Here is a 19,248-nt window from a genome sequence, read left to right on the forward strand (position 1 = left end):
GTGGGGACAGATGGCAGCGGGGGCAGATGGCAGCGGGGGCAGATGGCAGTGGGGACAGATGGCAGTTTATTTTACACCTTTTTTTTTTTACTTGCAGCTGTTCATCTCTCCCTCCTCAAACGCGGGAGGAGGGAGAGCAGCGCTGAGAGATGATCTCATGATTTTTACATATGAGATCATCTCTCATTGAACACGCCGATCACGCTGTAAACGGCCACTGTGATTTACCGTTTACAGCGATCTGTGATTGGCTGTGTCCAAGGGATACGGCCAACACAGAACTTCCCTGATGCGCGCTCTCAGGAGCGCGCATTGCGGAAGTAAATAGGGGGACGTCCAGGGACGCCCTTCTGGCAGGTAGCATCCACGCTGTAGCCATCTTTCGCCTATAGCGCGGGCGCAAAGTGGTTAAAGGAGAATTGTAAAAAAATAAAAAACAAGATTGGTTAAACCCACAAGTGCTTTATTTACCACTACTATTCCTTTATATTGGCTTTTGGAATTTACAAATGCAGCAATTTAGAAATCAGAGGAAAGGTTTAGCACTGGAAAACACTTTTTGATAGATAAAAAGTGCATTTTATATACATCTATATAGATCAGACCAAAATGAAGGACAAATCAGGAGGAATGAGGGACAGAGGGACATTGCTCCAAATCAGGGACAGTCCCTCGAAATCAGGGACAGTTGAGAGCTATGCTGATATCCATCTCCCAATCATGCTGTTTTTTCCTTGCACCTGATTGGATATTCTTTGCAAAGTAAAGCTTTACTACATCGACTAAGCTCTGGGAAAAATCAGTTCATCTTGCAAAGTGCACAGTCTATTTGCCTTTTGTAAATCTACCAGCTCATACAAAAAATGCATATTAGGAAAAAAAACTTATAGACTTAGAAAATGCCTATCTTTAAAAGTAATAAAGAGTTATAGGTGGTGGAAGGCTCTAGGACCCAGGGACTGTGTGTGTAGTTCAGCACTTGGTTTGGAGCCTCCATGGTAACCAGTCACCGTATTGAATGAGACTAACAACAGCCAGGTATGGATTCTTACTACACATCTCATGCCCTTTACACTTTAAGCATTTATGGAGTGGAAAGGAAATCCATAAGCACAGCAGTGTCTAGCAGTTGAGTGGATGATTAGTGTCTATTCCTGCGCTCTTCTGTACTCATTAACACACCATAGATCATTCAACGCACAGACCAGAGTCAATGACCGCTCTGACATTCAGTTCCTGCTTGGGAGCTCTGGTAACAATGTAAACCAATGTCTGGAAATGTTATGAGTTGTGACTGTGATGTAGGAAATGTGGAATATTAAGGTCCAGATATTCCAGACTGAGCCGGAGGTTACTCTAGTCTATCCCCTTGGATTTTTTGTCCATGTATTCTTCTATTTACTAGACAATTACCAACAAGTACTGGTAACTAAGGACGAGAAAAATCATTTTCTATCATTAAACTGAGACATGACGACCATATATGCCCACTCTTCCCTGCAGCTCTGTTCACACCTGCAGGTGCAACGGTGCGCATGCGTTTTTGCATGATTTCGCACATCGTGCTCAGGGCAGCCTATTCATTTCAATAAGCTGTCCTACACATGAAAATTAGTACATGACCTTTTTTAAAAGTCGCACTCCACCAAAACACATGGCACTTTAAGTAGAATTCTGTTCAAAACCTAACTACCTGTCAAAACCTAATATCTTTACTTATTTTCCGGCCCCTCCAGTCCAGTCAAGTGATGGGCTCCCCTGTATCAGCCAACACCTCCTGCAGGGAAGAGGACTGAGCGCAGACAATGAATGCATGGGTCATAGTAAGCCTATGGGTGATGTCACTGCTTAGGGATTACTAGCTGTTGTTGAGCACTTTCATAGCTCCAAACTGTCCCTGATTTTGAGGGACTGTCCCTGATTTGGAACAATGTCCCTTATTCCTCCTCATTTGTCCTTCACTGTGGTCTGATCTATATAGATGTATATAAAATGCCCTTTTTATCTATCAAAAAGTGTTTTCCAGCACTAAACCTTTCATCTGTTTTCTAAATTGCTGCATTTGTAAATTCCAAAAGCCAATATAAAGAAAGAGTAGTGGTAAAAAAAAGAACTTGTGGGATTAACCAATCTTGCTTTTTTGAACAGTTCTCCTTTTAAGGGGGCGTGGTAAGGGATGTGTCCTATGCTTCCATACTTTTTCTGATAGGTGTCCCTCATTCCCATCTCAAAAAGTTGGGAGGTATGTGCTCTCTCTATTCCCCTGCAGCTGCCAGGGGGAGACCACACGACCAGACCGGAGAGGTCTGAAAACAGGTAAGTATCTTTTCTTACACAGGTTAGAATCAGTGTTAGGAGGGGGGAGGGAGCATTTTTAACCACTTACGGACCGTCCTCCGTAGTTTTACGCCGGCTGTTTGAAGAAGGATATTCTTGTTATGGCAGCAGCTCGCTGCCATAACCCTCATATCTTCTTCTTCAGCGGGCGGTCCGCTACAAGATAAAAGGGGTCTCTGTGGCAGATTTGCCGGGAGATCACTATTATCAGCGGTGGGAGAGGGTGCCTCCAGCCGCGCTCTGGTGCCCTCCGCCACTTATATATTTCAGCATTGTGCAGATACCAATGTGAACCTAATTCCGATTGCCTAAGCCACTATTGTAAAGCTGGTCATAAACATTACAATCCAACTGTATAATCTGCTATAAATATACCAAAAATGTAACATGAGGACCATCCAAAACTATACAGTTATTTGTCTATCCATTCAGGCAAACCCTTGCAAACCATAGTTGTTGGTAGATCAAAAGGAGATTATACAGTTTAGCTAGATTTACCTTTGCCTTTTGTGTTTGTTTTATTTAGGCCTCATGCTCATGGGCGCTTGAAGCTGTAGAATGTCAAATTTCCGGCAGGCGCTGGGTGCAGCCATCCCCTAGAAATGATTGGCTGTACATGGGTTGCCTGTACTTGTGCAAACATGTGCATGCCTATGGACATATGGTCCTGGATGCAGACAGTCTGCTTCCAGGGCTGTACTACATACCATGAACTTGCTTAAAACAAAACAAAACCCCCAAAAATACTCATCTCCACCTTCCAGTGATGAGGTGGTTACATCCCCCTGTCATCCTCTCCCCTGGCTACTTCCAGGTGCCAGGTTTTTGGCTTCTTGATTGGCTGGTAGAGGAATGCGCACAGGAGCCTGAAGCCATAGTGTGCTGACTGCCGAGAATCCAAGCTGAACCAGGCAAGCGCAGCACAGTGTACAATCAATAGAAGACTGCGAACAGACAGTTAGCCCTTGTACACACGGTCGGAGATTCCGTCGGAATGTGTCCGATCGGAGCGTTTTGTCGGATATTCCGACTGTGTGTGGTCTGCATCAGACTATTTCCGTCGGGAAATATCCGTCGGGCCTACTTTTCCAACTTGCCGGAAATATTTTCCGACAAAATGCTCCGATTGGACATACTCCGATCATGTGTTGAGAATTCTGATCGGACAAAGTGCCACCCATGCTCAGATCAAATTCCTACACCAAAGCTATTGGCTACTAGCGTGAACATAGTCCCGTCGTAACGAAATAACGCCATCACGTCGGATTTTCTGACAACTTTGTCCGACCGTGTGTATACAACAGTTTCGGACAAAATCCAACGGATTTGGTTGTCGGAATCTCTGACCGTGTGTACAAGGGCTAAGTGTGTGTTATTGCAGAACAGACATAGCATATTTCTTCTGCAATAAAGCTGCCTTTTTTTACTAGATAATTTTAGGTCCACTTTAACCACTTGCCGCCCGCCCTATTACAAATTGACGGTGGCAAAGTAGTTTCATAATCCTGATCGGCCGTCATATGACGTCCTCAGGATTATGAGCCGCTGCGTGCCCCCGGGGGCACGCATCGCGGCGATCTCGGTAAAGAGTCTCCGACGTCCAATCACGGCTGATCACAGTGTAAATAGCAAGAGCCGGTGATCGGCTTTTCCTCACTCGCGTCTGTCAGACGCGAGTAGAGGAGAGCCGATCGGCTGCTCCTCTGACAGGGGGGGCCTGTGTTGATCGATTATCAGCACAGCCCTCCTGAGGATGCCCACACTGGACCACCAGGGATGCCACCAGACCACCAGGGATGCCCAGGATAAGGTATGCCACCCTAGACCACCAGGGATTCCAGTCAGTGCCACAATGGATGCCAATCAGTGCCCATAATGGATGCTAATCAGTGCCCACAATGGGCATCACTGATTGACATGCATTATTGTTTGGCACTGATTGGCATCCATTAGTACAGTATATTATAATACAATGCCGCCTATCAGTTCCCATCCGTGCCGCCTATCAGTGCCCATCCATGCCACCTATCAGTGCCTACCCATGCCCACCTGTGCCGCCTACCCATGCCCACCTGTGCCGACTACCCATGCTCACCTGTGCCACCTATCCATGCCCATCCATGCCGCCCATCCATGCCAGCTATCAGTGCCAATTTGTGCCACCTATCAGTGCCCATCCGTGTCGCCCATCAGTGCCACCCATCAGTGCCGCCTATCAGTGCCATCAGTGCCACCTATCAGTGCCACATATCAGTGTCCATCAATGCCACCTCATCAGTGCCACTTCATTGGTGCCACCTCATCGGTGCCCATCAGTGTATCCCCATCAGTGCCCATCAGTGAAGGAGAAAATTTACTTATTTACAAAGTTTTGAAACTGAAACAAAAAAAAATTTTTTTTTTTCAACATTTTCGGTATTTTTTTATTTGTTTAGCAAAAAATAAAAACCGCAGAGGTGATCAAATACCACCAAAAGAAAGCTCTATTTGTGGGAAAAAAATGATAAAAATTTCATTTGGGTACAGTATAGCATGACCGCGCAATTGTCATTCAAAATGCGACAGCGCTGAAAGCTTAAAATTGGTCTGGGCAGGAAGGTGTTTAAGTGCCCGGTATTGAAGTGGTTAAGCAAGTACCAACGCGTCTGTGGCTCCTAGGTTGGGAAATACACTAGATCTTTATGTTCTTCCACCCCAGCCACAATAGCAAACCAATTGCTAGGGGGCATTTGTGCATGCTCGCTTTTGAGCCCCACTCTGTATGTCCATAAGACACATGAAGTGAGGCTCGGCCCTGCTCCCTCCTCACTGGCTGTGATTGCTGTCTCTGAGCCAATGAGGAAGGAGAGCCGCTGCTCTTGTGCACATTGCTGGAATGAGATCGGGCTCAGATAAGTATTGGTAGAGTCATATGATGTCCAGCAGGATAACATGCTGGCGCGTGCCGATCGCTGGTTCTGTGTGTTAGTCTGGCACACTGCATCTCAAATCGTAGTATGGAGCCTCATAGCTGATCATAGCTGATCATCGCGTGAACCAGAAAGTGGCTTTCCTCAGTTCGAGCTGACGGAGAGCCGATTGGCAGCTCTCCTTGTCGGGGGGTGGGGGGGTTGTCTGTGCTGATAATCAGCACATTGATTATCAGCACAGCCCCCATCAGATGTGTCAATCAGTGCCCAATAGCCTCCAGTCTGTGCCCCATTAAATACGCCAGCCAGTGCCCATAACAGTGCCAATCAGTGCTCCATCAGTAATGCCTGTCAGTGCCCTTCAGATGGCAATCACTAATGCCTGTTAGTAGCTCCTCATCAGTGCCGCCTATCCAGTTCCACCTATCAGAGCCCATTAGTGCCGCCCATCAGTGCCACCTATTAGTGCCCTTCAGTGCCACCTATCAGTGCTTCCTATCAGTGTCCATCAGTGCTGCATATCAGTGCCGCCTATCAGTGCCCATCATTTCTACATATCAGTGCCTCCTCAGGTTAAGCTGCATGTGAATAGTGGCAAGTCAAGTAGGTGACCATACTGTGTGGATAGACTGGATCTATGGAGGTAAGTCAATGCAAGGCCACGTTTCAAACAGAATACCAGTTTGTTTTAGGTCCCTGTGTATGTTCTCGCCATTGGAGAATAAACCTAATTCCTGATTCCACATTTTTTAAATGAAATACTTATTTGTGGGACAATAATTATGTGAATATACAGTAGGTGTGCGCTCCACCGCTAACCACGGACCAGGAAGTGATACCCAGTGTATACAGGGGAACACTGGTGAATGGTTCTGGAATTGCTAATTTGGTGAAGTACACGATTTTAACGCTGATGTTACTCTTTGTTAATGTACGCATATATTGAAGTTGGTGACTTTGCTGATATGTGTCAAACTTTTTAAAAAATAAAACAGTATTATGCTATGTATATATTCTGTTTCATTTCTATGATATACTTGGAGGACTACTTGTGACTGCAACGCTAAAGGGGGATATATATGAATATTACTATATCCATTGAAGTGATTACACCTTAAGGCTTATCTTATCAGCTGTGTCTGGTGAGTTTAACCCCCGAGGGGGGTACGCATCGCATGTGGTGAAGCACTCCCGGTTTATGGTGGAAGAAAGTTTGGCAGCACCTTTGATCACCTTACAACGTTGATTAGATCACTATAGGCACCTTATCTGCACATTTTGGAACTGTCTAGTGATTTTTTTGATTTTTTTGTTTATTACGACTTCTACAAAGGACTTTTTGTTATAGAAATAAGCGCTGTTTTTATACTGATATTCTCGTATATATTGATGAATTGTTCGTATAACTTTTTTTATATAATTTCATAAAATTTTTAATGGCTGCTACTATTGTCCGCTCTGCTGGGTTTTAATATACTCAGCAGTTACTATCAAATATAGTGTGGTTCTAGTATTTATTATATATGCAGGTATCCGCTTGAAGGGAAGTGTATATGTGCATGTATATATGTGTATATATATATATATACTCTTTTATTTACGTGTGTGCGTTCACTGTTTAAAAGGGCTCACATTCGTGAGTATATATATAATTTTGGGAGGTGTATGAAGGTCCCAGTTTGGCGCAGAGAGGTATATGATAGGCCGTTTTAAAGTATACCAGCTGTTGTTTGTTTATACAGTAATATATACAATACTGTGCAAACGTTTTAGGGAGGTGTGGAAAATGCTGTAAATTAAGAATGCTTTAAGAAATGGAAGTGTTAGTAGTTTATTTTTTTTATCAATTAACAAAATGGAAAGTAAATGAACAACAGAGAAATCCAAATGAAATCAAATTAATATTTGGTGTGACCACCCTTTGCCTTTAAAACAGCATCAGGTACACTTGTTAGGTACACTTGTATACAATTTTTGAAGGAACTCGGCAGGCAGGTTGTTTTAACCAGTTGCCCATCATCCGCCACAGTTATACTGTGGCAAGTTGGCTCGGCTGCGCAAATCGACGTACTGGTATGTCGGTTCGTGCACTGGCTTTTGTGGGTTTGATTGCCGGCAATACCAGTAAAAACAATAAAAAAAAATTTAAAATATGTAGCAGAATACATATTGGCCTAAACTGATGAATAAATTTGTTTTTTTATATATTTTTTTGGATATGTATTATAGCAGAAAGTAAAAAAATATATATATATTTTTTCAAAATTGTCACTCTTTATTTGTTTATAGCGCAAAAAAATAAAAACCGCAGAGGTGATTAAATACCACCTCTCCCGTGCCATCAGGGACCCAAAGAAAGAATCGCCCGCCGCCTGATGAAGAACATAGAGATTTCCAGTGACCAGACGTCAAGCTTGGGATTGTGGATTTTATTTTCCAATCTCATGCTTTCCAGCCTGAAGGAGAGATGTGGGGTCTTATTGACCTCGCATCTCTCCACCATAAAGAGGATAAAAAGTTGCAATGACCGCCATTTTATTCCCTAGGGTGTCTGCTAATATATATATATATATATATATATATATATATATATATATATATATATATAAAATGTTTGGGGGTTCTGAGTAATTTTCTAACAAGAAAATTATGATTTTTACATGTAGGAGAGGAGTGCCAGAATAGGCCCGGTATGGAAGTGGTTAAACATCTTGGAGAACTATCCACTTCTGTGGATGAAGGCTGCCTCAAATCCTTCTGTCACTTGATGTAATCCCAGACAGACTTAATGATGTTGAGATCAGAGCTCTGTGGGGGCCAAACTACCTGTTGAGTTCCTTCAAAAAATGCGTGGCCTGGTCATTAAGGGGGTAAATCCTTCCAGGGCTGAAGTGGTTAAACATCTTGAAGAACTATCCACTTCTGTGGATGAAGGCTGCCCCAAATCCTTTGTCTCTTGATGTAATATCAGACAGGCTCGATGATGTTGAGATCAGGATTCTGTGGGGGCCAAACTACCCTTTGAGTTCCTTCAAAAACTGTATGCAAGTGTACCTTGAAAAATGGTCACAGCAAACTCTACTTTCCATTTTGTTAATTGATAAAAAGAAACTATTAACACTTCTATTTCTGAAATTCTTAATTTACAGCATTTTTTCACACCTACCTAAAACTTTTGCACAGTAATGTATATCAGTTGCTATTACAAGCATCAATAAAATCTGGAGTCAAAACTTTAAAAACCCTCCATATCCATACTATTATAATATCTCCCCTCCATGTTTGATGTTTGCCTGTTTTCTCTATAGTAGAAGGTTACTATGGCTGGAGGCAGGACCGTTTTTAAGGCAGGGCAAACGGGGCAGCTGCCCTGGGCCCTGTCATTGTTGTGGGGCCCAAAGCAGCTGCCTCATACTTGCCAACTATCCTGGTTTAAATTCCCTCGTCCTTTGAGGTTTTAGTACTGTACTGTGTCCCAATATCTCAGTGTGAAGTGCTGCTACTAATGTTACCCAGCTCTGCCCTATTGTTGTGTACAGATGACTCATCTGTAGACCCTGTGTTTACATGTAAATTACTGACATTCATATGTAAATAGTGACGGTATTCATATGAAAATAGCGGCGGTCGGCGGCATTTATATGTATAACATGCCCCTTGAGGTCATATCCACAGTAATCTCTAGGAACCAATCAACAAGCAGAAATCATGTGTTGTAACCTCTAATAACTAATCAGTGAGGCGTAATGTGTGCTGTAACTTCTAGCAACCAGTCAGTGAGCGGTAATGATACACAGTAACCTCTGGCAACCAATCTCAATAGCTGCCTGATCTGAGTCAGTAAACTGATTTAGAGTCTAGCTGCTATTTATTGTATGTCTCAGACCAGGTGGAGAGCAAAATTGCATGGAGGGGGGCCCCAAGAAAAGTTTTGCCCAGGGTCCAATCAATATTAAAGAGGGCCCTGGCTGGAGGATTTAGTAACATATGCACACAGGATGTTCCTCAGAGCAATAAAAGACCATAATGCCTGCTTGTTCTGCGCTAAGTGCCGTTAGACATTTAGATATTTACTTCCTATATGTTAAATGTGTTAAACAAAGATATATTTAGTATCCAGAGAGAGCGATGTGGAGATAAGCCGTCCAGTCATAGACAGTATAAAGCAGTTGCATCCTTGTGATTCCACCCCAGGTTCATATAATAGTAACAAATGGAGTCTGTCCCTGGATTGTCCTGACAGCATGTTCTACAGACACCTTGTATATATTAGAGGAGGCACAACCTCATGCTTCTCTGTGGAGTCTACTTCAATACAGAGAGAACTGGTAGGAACCAGCACAGCTGTGAAATATACAGATTCTGAAATAACTTGTATATACAGCGCACATTCACACAAACATTGCAAGCAGAAGGTTTTTCATGGAGAAAGTACATTGCAACATAGTTCTAAAAAGTAAAAAACACAAAGGGCCTGTATGAACTGGTTTCCCCAAAATCAGTGGGATTAATGTTATTTACAAATAAGAGGATATTATTTTACAGGAAAGGCAGCATGGTAGTCAAAAAAAATTAAAAATGCAGCGCTGTGTAATACTGAACCTTACAAAGGCATAGATAGTGCCATAAACAATGAAAGTGAATATTGCTAAAAAAAAAGTAACTATGAACATAAAAAAAATAAAAAAAATAACATTTTATAAAATTAACATTATTTTTTTTTTTTTATGTTTATAGTTACATTTTTTTAGCAATATTGATTTTCATTGTTTATGGCACTATCTATGCCTTTGTAAGGTTCAGTATCACACAGTGCTGCATTTTTTTTTTGTATATATGTTTTCATAGATTATGGGATCGTTATTAATGCTTAGCAGCTGTGAATTTGCAATTTGTTTCACGGGAAGTGAAGGCACGTATATTTCAAAGAGGGGGCTCTTGATAATTATCTTAGGAAACAAACTCAGTTCACATCAATCCAGTCTGATATTGCAGCTCACAGGCTGCATTGATGTGAACTGAGTTTCTAAGATACTTATCAAGAGCCCCCTCTTTGGAATATACAGTATGTGCCTTGACTACTTTACCTGCCATGCTGTCTTTATGGTGGTTTACTCACATTTGGTCTGGATGGTTCCCCATTGGGAAATCAGTCCTATTTTAAGATTATGTGTACCTGACCATTTGCTGTTTATTGGTTGTACAAGAATGTTCCCCCCTGAGAGGCAGTGGCTTCACCCTGGCTTACTAATTTGCCCATCTATGGACAACATACACATGCTATGAATTCCAGTCTACCCTACTGGCCGATATTACTCTATTAAAGATTAGGAGTAGGTTCCAGTGTGCTGACTCTGTCACATGCAGTGGAATATTATCTGTGGGTGCAGGGTGTTCACTGCAGGGTGTTCACTGCACACAGGCCCCGAAGGGGGGCCCACTGGGGTCTGATCCACATCGCACCCATTGATGATGAAACATGGATGGTGATATCTGTCAGTCGGGGGTGATCAATGTGGCAGTGGGGGCAGTTGCAAGCACTGATCTCCCTGTATGGCTTTCAAGGAAGCATCTGAAAACCGCTTCTCCCCCTCTCCCTCCCTTGGCTGTCACCTGCTTCACTGAAAGCCATACAGGGAGATCAATGCTTGTAACTGCCCCCACCGCTGCACTGATGCCTGCTCCACCTCTGGCTCCCCTACCAGTGCCTGCTCCTCCTCCGGCTCCCCTGCCAGTGCCTGCTCCTCCTCCTCCTCCGGCCCCCCTACCAGTGCCTGCTCCTCCTCCGGCTCTCCTACGAGTGCCTGCTCCACCTCTGGCTCCCCTACCAGTGCCTGCTCCTCCTCCGGCTCCCCTGCCAGTGCCTAATCCTCTAGTTCTTTTGCCAGTGCCTGCTCCTCTGGCCTGTGTGCTCCTTTTGGCTCCCCTGCCTACTCCTTCTGCTCTCCTGCCTGTTCCTCTAGCCCCCATGCTCCCCTGGCTCCTCTGCCTGTTCCTCTGGCTCCCCTGCCTGTTCCTCTGGCCCCTGAGCTCCTCTGGCTCCCCTGTGTGATCCTCCACACCCCCCCCCCCCCCGGTTTTGATCTGTCTGGATGGAGATTGGGGGAAGGGGTTGGTAAATGTGTCATTTACCGGCCCATTCCTTTTCTGAATGAGCAGAGTCAGTGATCACTTCCCCCGTCCATTTATAACTGAAATATTGTAAACTCTATTTACTATGTTTCAGTTTATGAATGAACAGGAGCCTCTGTCTCCTCCTCATTCATCTTCAGTGCAGCTGAGGCTGCAGAGAAGGTGACTGGGGAATCTGTGTCCTCAGTCCCTTTCCCTGTCTCACAAGGGTCTGTTTAGACTGTTTAGGGTCTGTGTAGACCCCTGATATCTCACCAAAAGCCCCCCAACAGGGCTAATAAAAAATAAAATTGTAATACATATTTTAAAAATAAAATTGTAAAAAACAAAAACAAAAAAAAAACCTACTGACACCGTCCACTGCCTAGGCTCTGAAGAAGAAGGTGTAACCTTCGAAATGCATCATCCAGCATCGGTTTGATGTCCTCTTCGTAGGATCTAGAGTCTGCTATCAGCGGGCAGATTGTCACAAGTCAAAGACTATTTTAAGCGTGAATTTTCATCTACCTTTGTGAGTAGTTTTATTACGTGTTCTTTTAAATAACCACCAACTTGTTAAAGGATAATGCACAAGGACGGTGCGCCCTCTCTTTTCTGTTTTTTTTGTTCGATAACTCCCTTGTTACCTTCTCCCATGCTTGCCTATGGAACTTCTTCAGAGCCTCTCCCATCCTCTGGAACTCCCTGCCCCAGTATGTCTGGTCAGCTCCTACCCTGTCCGCCTTAGGCGATCCTTGAAAACTCACTTTTTCAGGGAAGACTACTTCACCTCCACCTAAGAACTGTAATTAAGTCCCCTCCAACAGATCATCCCCTGCAGCCATTACCTTTTGTACAACCCCCCCCCCCCCTCCTTTAGATTGTAAGCTCCTTGCGCAGGGCCCTCCTATTCCTTCTGTATTGAACTGTATTATAATTGTACCGCCCCCCTTTTTATTGTAAAGAGCTGCATAAACTGTTGGCGCTATATAAATCCTGTATAATAATAATATGCTACCCACCGCCATACACTCCGCACTCCTCTCCTGCACATACTACCCACTGCCGTACACTCCGCACTGTGAATTCCCTACTTAACATTACCACCTGAGACTCTATTTAACCACACCTCATTTAAGCCACGCCACATATTCAGTGTAGTTTAAACCACACCCACGCCTTTCCGCGGCGCGCAAAGCACCGCATTATTTAAATTATAACTTTTTTTTCGTACTGTCACCAGTCAATGTCCCTGATCACCGCCACACCAGTTATATGATGACGCTATACTGCACTGGTGATAGTATATAAAAAAAACACAAAAAAGTGCAACATTTTTTTCTTCATTTTCCAAAAAATTCTGATAAAAAAAATTAAAACTTCAAAAAACTCACCATGCTTCTTACTAAATACCTTGGACTGTATACTTTCCAAAAATGGGTAATTTGGGGGTGGGGGGGGGGGGGGGGTATTTCTACTATCCTTGCATTTTAGGTCCTCAAGAAATTAGATCTGTCAGTACATCAGGATTGATCAGTTTTCATATACTGTATATGCCATAGTTTGTTGACTCTATAACTTTCCAATATACTAAATAATATGTACTGATTTGGATTTTTTTTTTTTTACCAAAGAAATATAGCAGAATACATTCTGGGCTAATTATATGAAGAAAGATTATATATTTGCAAAAATTTAGATCAGAAACAAAGAAAAACACGTTTGTTTTTTTCAAAATGTTCAGTATTTTTTCATTTATTTAGCAAAAAATCAAAAAACAATAGTGATTAAATACCACCAAAAGAAAGCTCTATTTGTGTTAACAAACTGATAAAAATATACATTTGGTACAGTGTTGCATGACTGAGCAATTGTCAGTCAAACTTGGCCAGTGCAGGAGGGTAAAAGTGCCCAGTATTGAAGTGGTAATAAAGCTCAGCATCTACAAAAACTAGCTGCTAACTTATAATAAATAGACACTCACCTAGTCTAGGATCCAGGAATGTGTTCACTCGAGCTGTTCTTTCCATCGGTCTTCTGTCCCCAGCGTCTCAACTGTGGGCAACTGGCTGTGACAGCTTGTGGCTTCACCGCTGGGTGCCCAATGCTCATGTGCAAGCTTTGCTGTGCATTGTGAATAATAGTCTTGCTGTCTTCTGGGACCTGCAACATGTCCCAGAAGAGTGCAGGGAGGGGGGGAGAACTACGGATCAAAAAAGTGCCATTTCCTAAAGGGGGGGCTAAAAGCGTAACTTCTCCATTTGGGGGAAGCCCACTTTAATGCACGTGGATTGCATTGTACTAGGAGTATGCTGAAATGTGTTATGTTAAGGCTAGAGATATTATAATTTGAGAGAGACAAAGTAAGTTTAAATACAGCAGTTGCTGCAAAAAGTAAGGATAGGAGTCTTTTGGGAGGTATGTACATGGATTATCCATATAGCAAGGGCATTATCCAACTTCAGTTAAAGCTACACAGTTTGTTTTTATCTATAGATGCCCCCTATAGGTGAAATATATTGAGTACTAATAGCTTAAAGAGGAACTGTAGTCTGCTCACATAATTTGGAATAAAAACATCTTTGCCATTCTGAAGCTTTCCTCCAACCACTTTGCAAATTATTTTATATACAGTGGAACCTTGGATTGCGAATAGCGCTAACGAGCTAATAGAGTTAACGAGTGTTTCTCAATACGAGCAATTTTTTTTTTTTAAATCCTGACTTGGTTTGCGAGTGTTGCCTCGCAAAATAAAGCAGGATTCAAGCCTGTTCGGAGACATTCGGAAATACCTGGAAACACTCGTCTTCCGAGTCTCTCCACCGACCCCCCCCCCCCCCCCCGGCCACTTGCCAAATATGCTGCAGAAATCTCCCTCCACTAAGTTTGGCTGCATCCATATTAACTGTAGGCAGAAGCTGTGCTTTTTCACTTCCTGGATTTACACAGACCCACAGAGGCACACCTCCTGCTCTGCAGCTCTGATTGGCCCTCTTATGACTCATCCTCCCCTCCTTCCTGGCAAACTCTCACGAGAGAAAGAGAGAGCTGTGCATGATGTCATAAGCCTAGGCTAATGACCTGACAAGAAACAGGAAGTGTTTTACTATACAAAGTTAAAACAACAAGGGCAGAAGATTTAGTAGATGGAAAGTTGAAAAAATTAATGAAGGTCCACTTTAATACTAATATTCACTAAAGCACTAAAAAACAGAGCTTGGTGAAATCCATACTGGATAAACGATAGAGACTGTCATTACTGACCTCCTTTTGCAAATACTAGCTGCCCAGCTGCCTCTGGTTTTAATACTTTCCGACCTGACTCACTGACCTTTAACAAGCATTCAGTTTAGATAGTCAGAGTGTAGTAAACCCCACAAATGTTATGTTGTGCTCTGTGTACCATTGGGGAAATCTCCCTTTACTTCCTGTCCCTGAGAGAATCTCCCAAATTAAGGGGAATTCCTCTTTTAGCCCCTGTACACACGGTTGGAGATTTCGACAACCAAATCCGTCGGATTTTGTCCGTCGGATCTTGTCCGAAACTGTTGCATACACACGGTCGGACTAAGTTGTCGAAAAATCAGATCATTCAGAACGTGATGACGTAATTTCGTTACGATGGGACTACGTTCAGGCTAGTAGCCAATAGCTTTGATGTAGGAATTTGATCTGAGCATGTGTGGCACTTGGTCCGATCAAAATTCTCTACACATGATCGGAGTATGTCCGATCGAACCAGTTGGTCGGGAAATATTTCCAACATGTTGGAAAATTGGGTCCAACGGATATTCCGACGGAATCAGTCCGATGCATACCACACACAGTCGGATTATCCGACGACACGGTCCGATAGGACACATTCCGACGGATTCTTCGACCGTGTGTACAAGGGCTTAGACAGTTGTCTCCAGAAGAATTGCCCCCATTAGATTTGCCCTTTCCTCTTGTTTTGGGGACACCTCTAAAATGTTGTATTTCCCCTCACTCTGCTTTGATGACAATGGTCACTATCACAAGTAAATGAGGAATCTCCCCAATGGGGTGTCTAGCAGCAATAAAAATGTACCAAAGGTCTAATCTTTTCCCAGTCTATTCAAAACTGAAAAATACGTTTTACAAAGATGTCAGCATTGGCAGGAGATTGTGACATCACCTCTGCACCTCGCTCAATCAGAGAATGCTTTGCATTCATTGAGAAAATGCAAAGTGTTCCCGGAATAGTGTCCATGTAAAGCAATCAACCTGTGTTAATAATGCAGCAGAGCAATGGTTCAGCGTGAGACCTGGAAGCAAGTGGAGATCACTGGAGTAGCGGTGTGTCTACTATAGTCATTTCCAGCTTCCACAGGTATAGCGCATGCATACTTAAGCTGGCCATACATGGATCAAACATTGGCTGGTTCAGCAGGGACCAGCCAAATGCCGATCTATGTGTGGCCTCTTCTGTTCAAACATCCTGTCAAATAAAAGCTGCTCAATCAGCCCTGCAGGCAGTAGAATGCAGTGCTGATCTGTATATTTTGAGTCTCCCCACTGTTAGTATAGAATGACACAGCAGGGAGTATTCCCGCATCCACATCGATTGTGTGGATCACAGAATCAGGTCAGTTTTTCTGTCCAACCTGCTGGCTGAATGAAAAAAACTGACCCATGTATGGCCAGCTTTACATTGGTTAAAAAAGTGCCATAACTGAATTTCAACATTAATGCAGATATGTATCATAAAGAAATTGTTGGATTTATTTTTATATACAAATATTATATGTACCTTACCTGCTTCCCGACCACGTTATAGCCAAAAGACGGCTACAGCGCTGCTCTCCGGTTCCATGGATTTCCTCCCACGTGCGCACCTTTGGATACAGGTGATCACAGATCACGGTAAAGGGCCAATCACAGTGGCCCATTACCATGTGATCAACCTTGTCCAATCACAGCTGGTCACATGTAAACATACTTGCCAGCTATAAGTATTCTTTTGCTCACACGCAGTCTCTGTGTAAGGAAAGGAGAGCCAATAATCGGCAAGCCGGATAGGGCACAGTGAGTACATTTTGTACACTGATAATCAGGGCACTGATCATCAGTCCCCTGATGATCAGTGCAGCCCAATCCATGCCTATCAATGCAGGTTATCAGTGCCCATCAGTGCAGCTTATCAGTGCCCATTCACAAGTATGCAGCTTGGGAGTGAGCCTGCTAAATAGGTTACTGTAAGCCCTTGTACACACGGTCGTACATTCCGACAACAAAATCCGTTGGATTTTGTCCGACGGATTTTGTCCGAAACTGGTGTTGCATACACACGGTCAGACACAGTTGTCGGAAAATCAGATCGTTCGTAACGTGATGACGTTTTTTATTTACGACGGGACTACGTTCAGGCTAGTAGCCAATAGCTTTGGTCTAAGAATTTGATTTGAGCATGCGTGGCACTTTGTCCAATCGGAATTCTCTACAAACGATCGGACTGAGTCCGATCTGATCATGTTGTCGGAAATATTTTATATCCAGCTCTCAAACTTTGTTGGTCAGACATTCCTACGGAAAAAGTCAGATGGAGCCCACACACGGTCGGATTATCCGACAACACGGTCCGATCGGACATTTTCTGTCGGAATGTCCGACCGCGTGTACAAGGGCTTACATGTTTATATTACAAATAACACCAATCATGTGCTAGATAGCGCTTTCAATCATAAAGCAAATATGTGAATATAATGAATACCACCACAAATTATATAAATTATTATTAATAAAGTGCTCAGTCCATAATGATGTAATATCTCTGTAAAATATCCACAAATAAAAGATCCGTTTGTCAAGAGGAGAGGTCCTTGTATAGGGAGGATTTCTGGTGTCAAGACACAAGTGTTATCTTTACTCCTTTATGGACTGTCACTTATTTGTGGAATATTGTACACAGATATTACATCATTATGGACTGAGCACTTCATTCATATTAATTTATATAATCTGTTAAATATTAAAGATTAAAATGCACAGAGGTGGACCCTATTTGCTAATCTGAAGGCAATTGGTTCCACTAGATTTTAGTTAGGGGTTTCCAAGTAAAGGGGGCTGAATACAAATGCATGCCACAGTTTTCACATATTTATTTGTAAATATTTTGAAAACCATTTATCATTTTCCTTCCACTTAACAATTATGTGCCACTTTGTGTCTATCACATAAAAGCCCAATAAAATACATTCACGTTTTTGGTTGTAACATAACAAAATGTGGAAAATTTCAAGGGGTATGCATACTTTTTCAAGGCACTGTACCTGCTTGCTCTTTACAATGGTATGTACAGATTGTCCCCGAACCTCCTCTTCTGGGGTCCTCCACCAGCATTCTTGGCTCTTCCCTTTAAATTTTCCGCCGTGCCATCGCGTGCGCACCGCCAGTCGGGACCTTCATGAGTCGGATCGTGGGTCCCGTGGACTCGATCGCCTCATGGGGAAGAAGAACAGGGAGATGCTAATGTAAACAAGCATCTCCCCGTTCTGCCTAGTGACAGTGTCACTGATCTCTGCTCCCTGTCATCGGGAGCAAAGATCAGTGACGTGTCACACACAGCCACGCCCCCCCCCCCACAGTTAGAAACACGCACCAGGACACATTTAACCCCTACACTGCCACCTAGTGGTTAACCCCTTTACTGCCAGTGTCATTTACACAGGAATCAGTGCATTTGTATAGTATAGATTGCTGTATGAATGACAATGGTCCCAAAAATGTGTCAAAAATGTCCAATGTGTCTGCCATAATGTTGCAGTCACGATAAAAATTGCTGGTCGCCGCCATTACTAGTAAAAAACAAATTATTAATAAAAATGTCATAAAATTATCCCCTATTTTGTAAACGCTATAACTTTTGCACCAATCAATAAACACGTATTGCAATTTTTTTTACCAAAAATATGTATAAGAATACGTATCGGCCTAAACTGAGAGCAAAAAAATAGTTTTTTTTATATATTTTTGGGGGATATTTATTATAGCAAAATGTAAAAAATAATGAGTTTTTTTCCAAATTGTCGCTATTTTTTTGTTTTTAGCGCCAAAAATAAAAACCGCAGGGGTGATCAAATACCACTAAGGGCCATTTCACACCAGATGCAGTTCCATGTGCTTTTTTTCTGCACTAAAAATGCACGCATAGTGTTTTCCATGTATTCCAATGGCTCTAGTTCACACCATGTAGTCAGTTTCCAGTCAGTTTCTGGTGCATGCATTTTTTAGTGCAAAAAAAAGCACACAGAACTGAACGGAACTGCATCTGGTGTGAACTGGCCCTCAAAGAAATCTCTATTTGTGGGGAAAAAAGGACATCAATTTTGTTTGGAAGCCACGTCGCGCGACTGTGCAATTGTCAGTTAAAGCCACGCAGTGCCGAATCGCAAAAAGTGCTCTGGTCTTTGGCCAGCAAAATGGTCCGGGGCTTAAGTGGTTAATAAATAGCCATCTAGGATTCCAAACTGTATGGTTTACCTAATGCAAAGAGGAGTCAATGGCCAGACTGCACTGTCTGATAGAGCTGTGTAAACGTCAACTGGCAGGCAAAAAGCTTCCTTATACTGTATATATTTCAGCTGTTTGCCTAGAGTTCGGCTTTAAACTAATTTACCATATAAAACCTTACAACATGAATTATCTGATACTCCACAGTAACCTAACACTGCAGCCTCTGAGTCTGTTAAAAAGTACATGCTTGGAATGTTTTAATAATTATCACTTCATTAACGAACACTGCGTCCCCTGACACCTTATAAATACACAATAATAATAAAAACACATTTTACTAGTCTGTGAATAGGCCTCCAAATGACAATTGTTCCATTAAACCCTTGGTGAAATAACTTCATTTGTTACTGTGCACCCT

The 19,248-nt window shown here is 42.8% G+C and overlaps 1 protein-coding gene across 4 annotated transcripts in view; it reads left to right on the forward strand.

Annotated features, from left to right (window-relative positions):
- Window positions 1-989: 989 nt before the first annotated feature.
- Window positions 990-19,248, forward strand: part of LOC143975271 (uncharacterized) — a 137,612-nt gene continuing 119,353 nt past the window's right edge. For all 4 annotated transcript variants that reach the window (XM_077477496.1, XM_077477499.1, XM_077477500.1 and 1 more), the window contains exon 1: window positions 990-1,038. The gene's annotated coding sequence lies outside the window, so the exon portion shown is untranslated. The remainder of the gene's footprint in view (window positions 1,039-19,248) is intronic.

The sequence above is a fragment of the Lithobates pipiens genome, unplaced genomic scaffold (genome assembly GCF_037356315.1).
Source record: "Lithobates pipiens isolate NorthernLeopardFrog02 unplaced genomic scaffold, aLitPip1_a1.2 Scaffold_13, whole genome shotgun sequence".
NCBI lineage: Eukaryota > Metazoa > Chordata > Amphibia > Anura > Ranidae > Lithobates > Lithobates pipiens.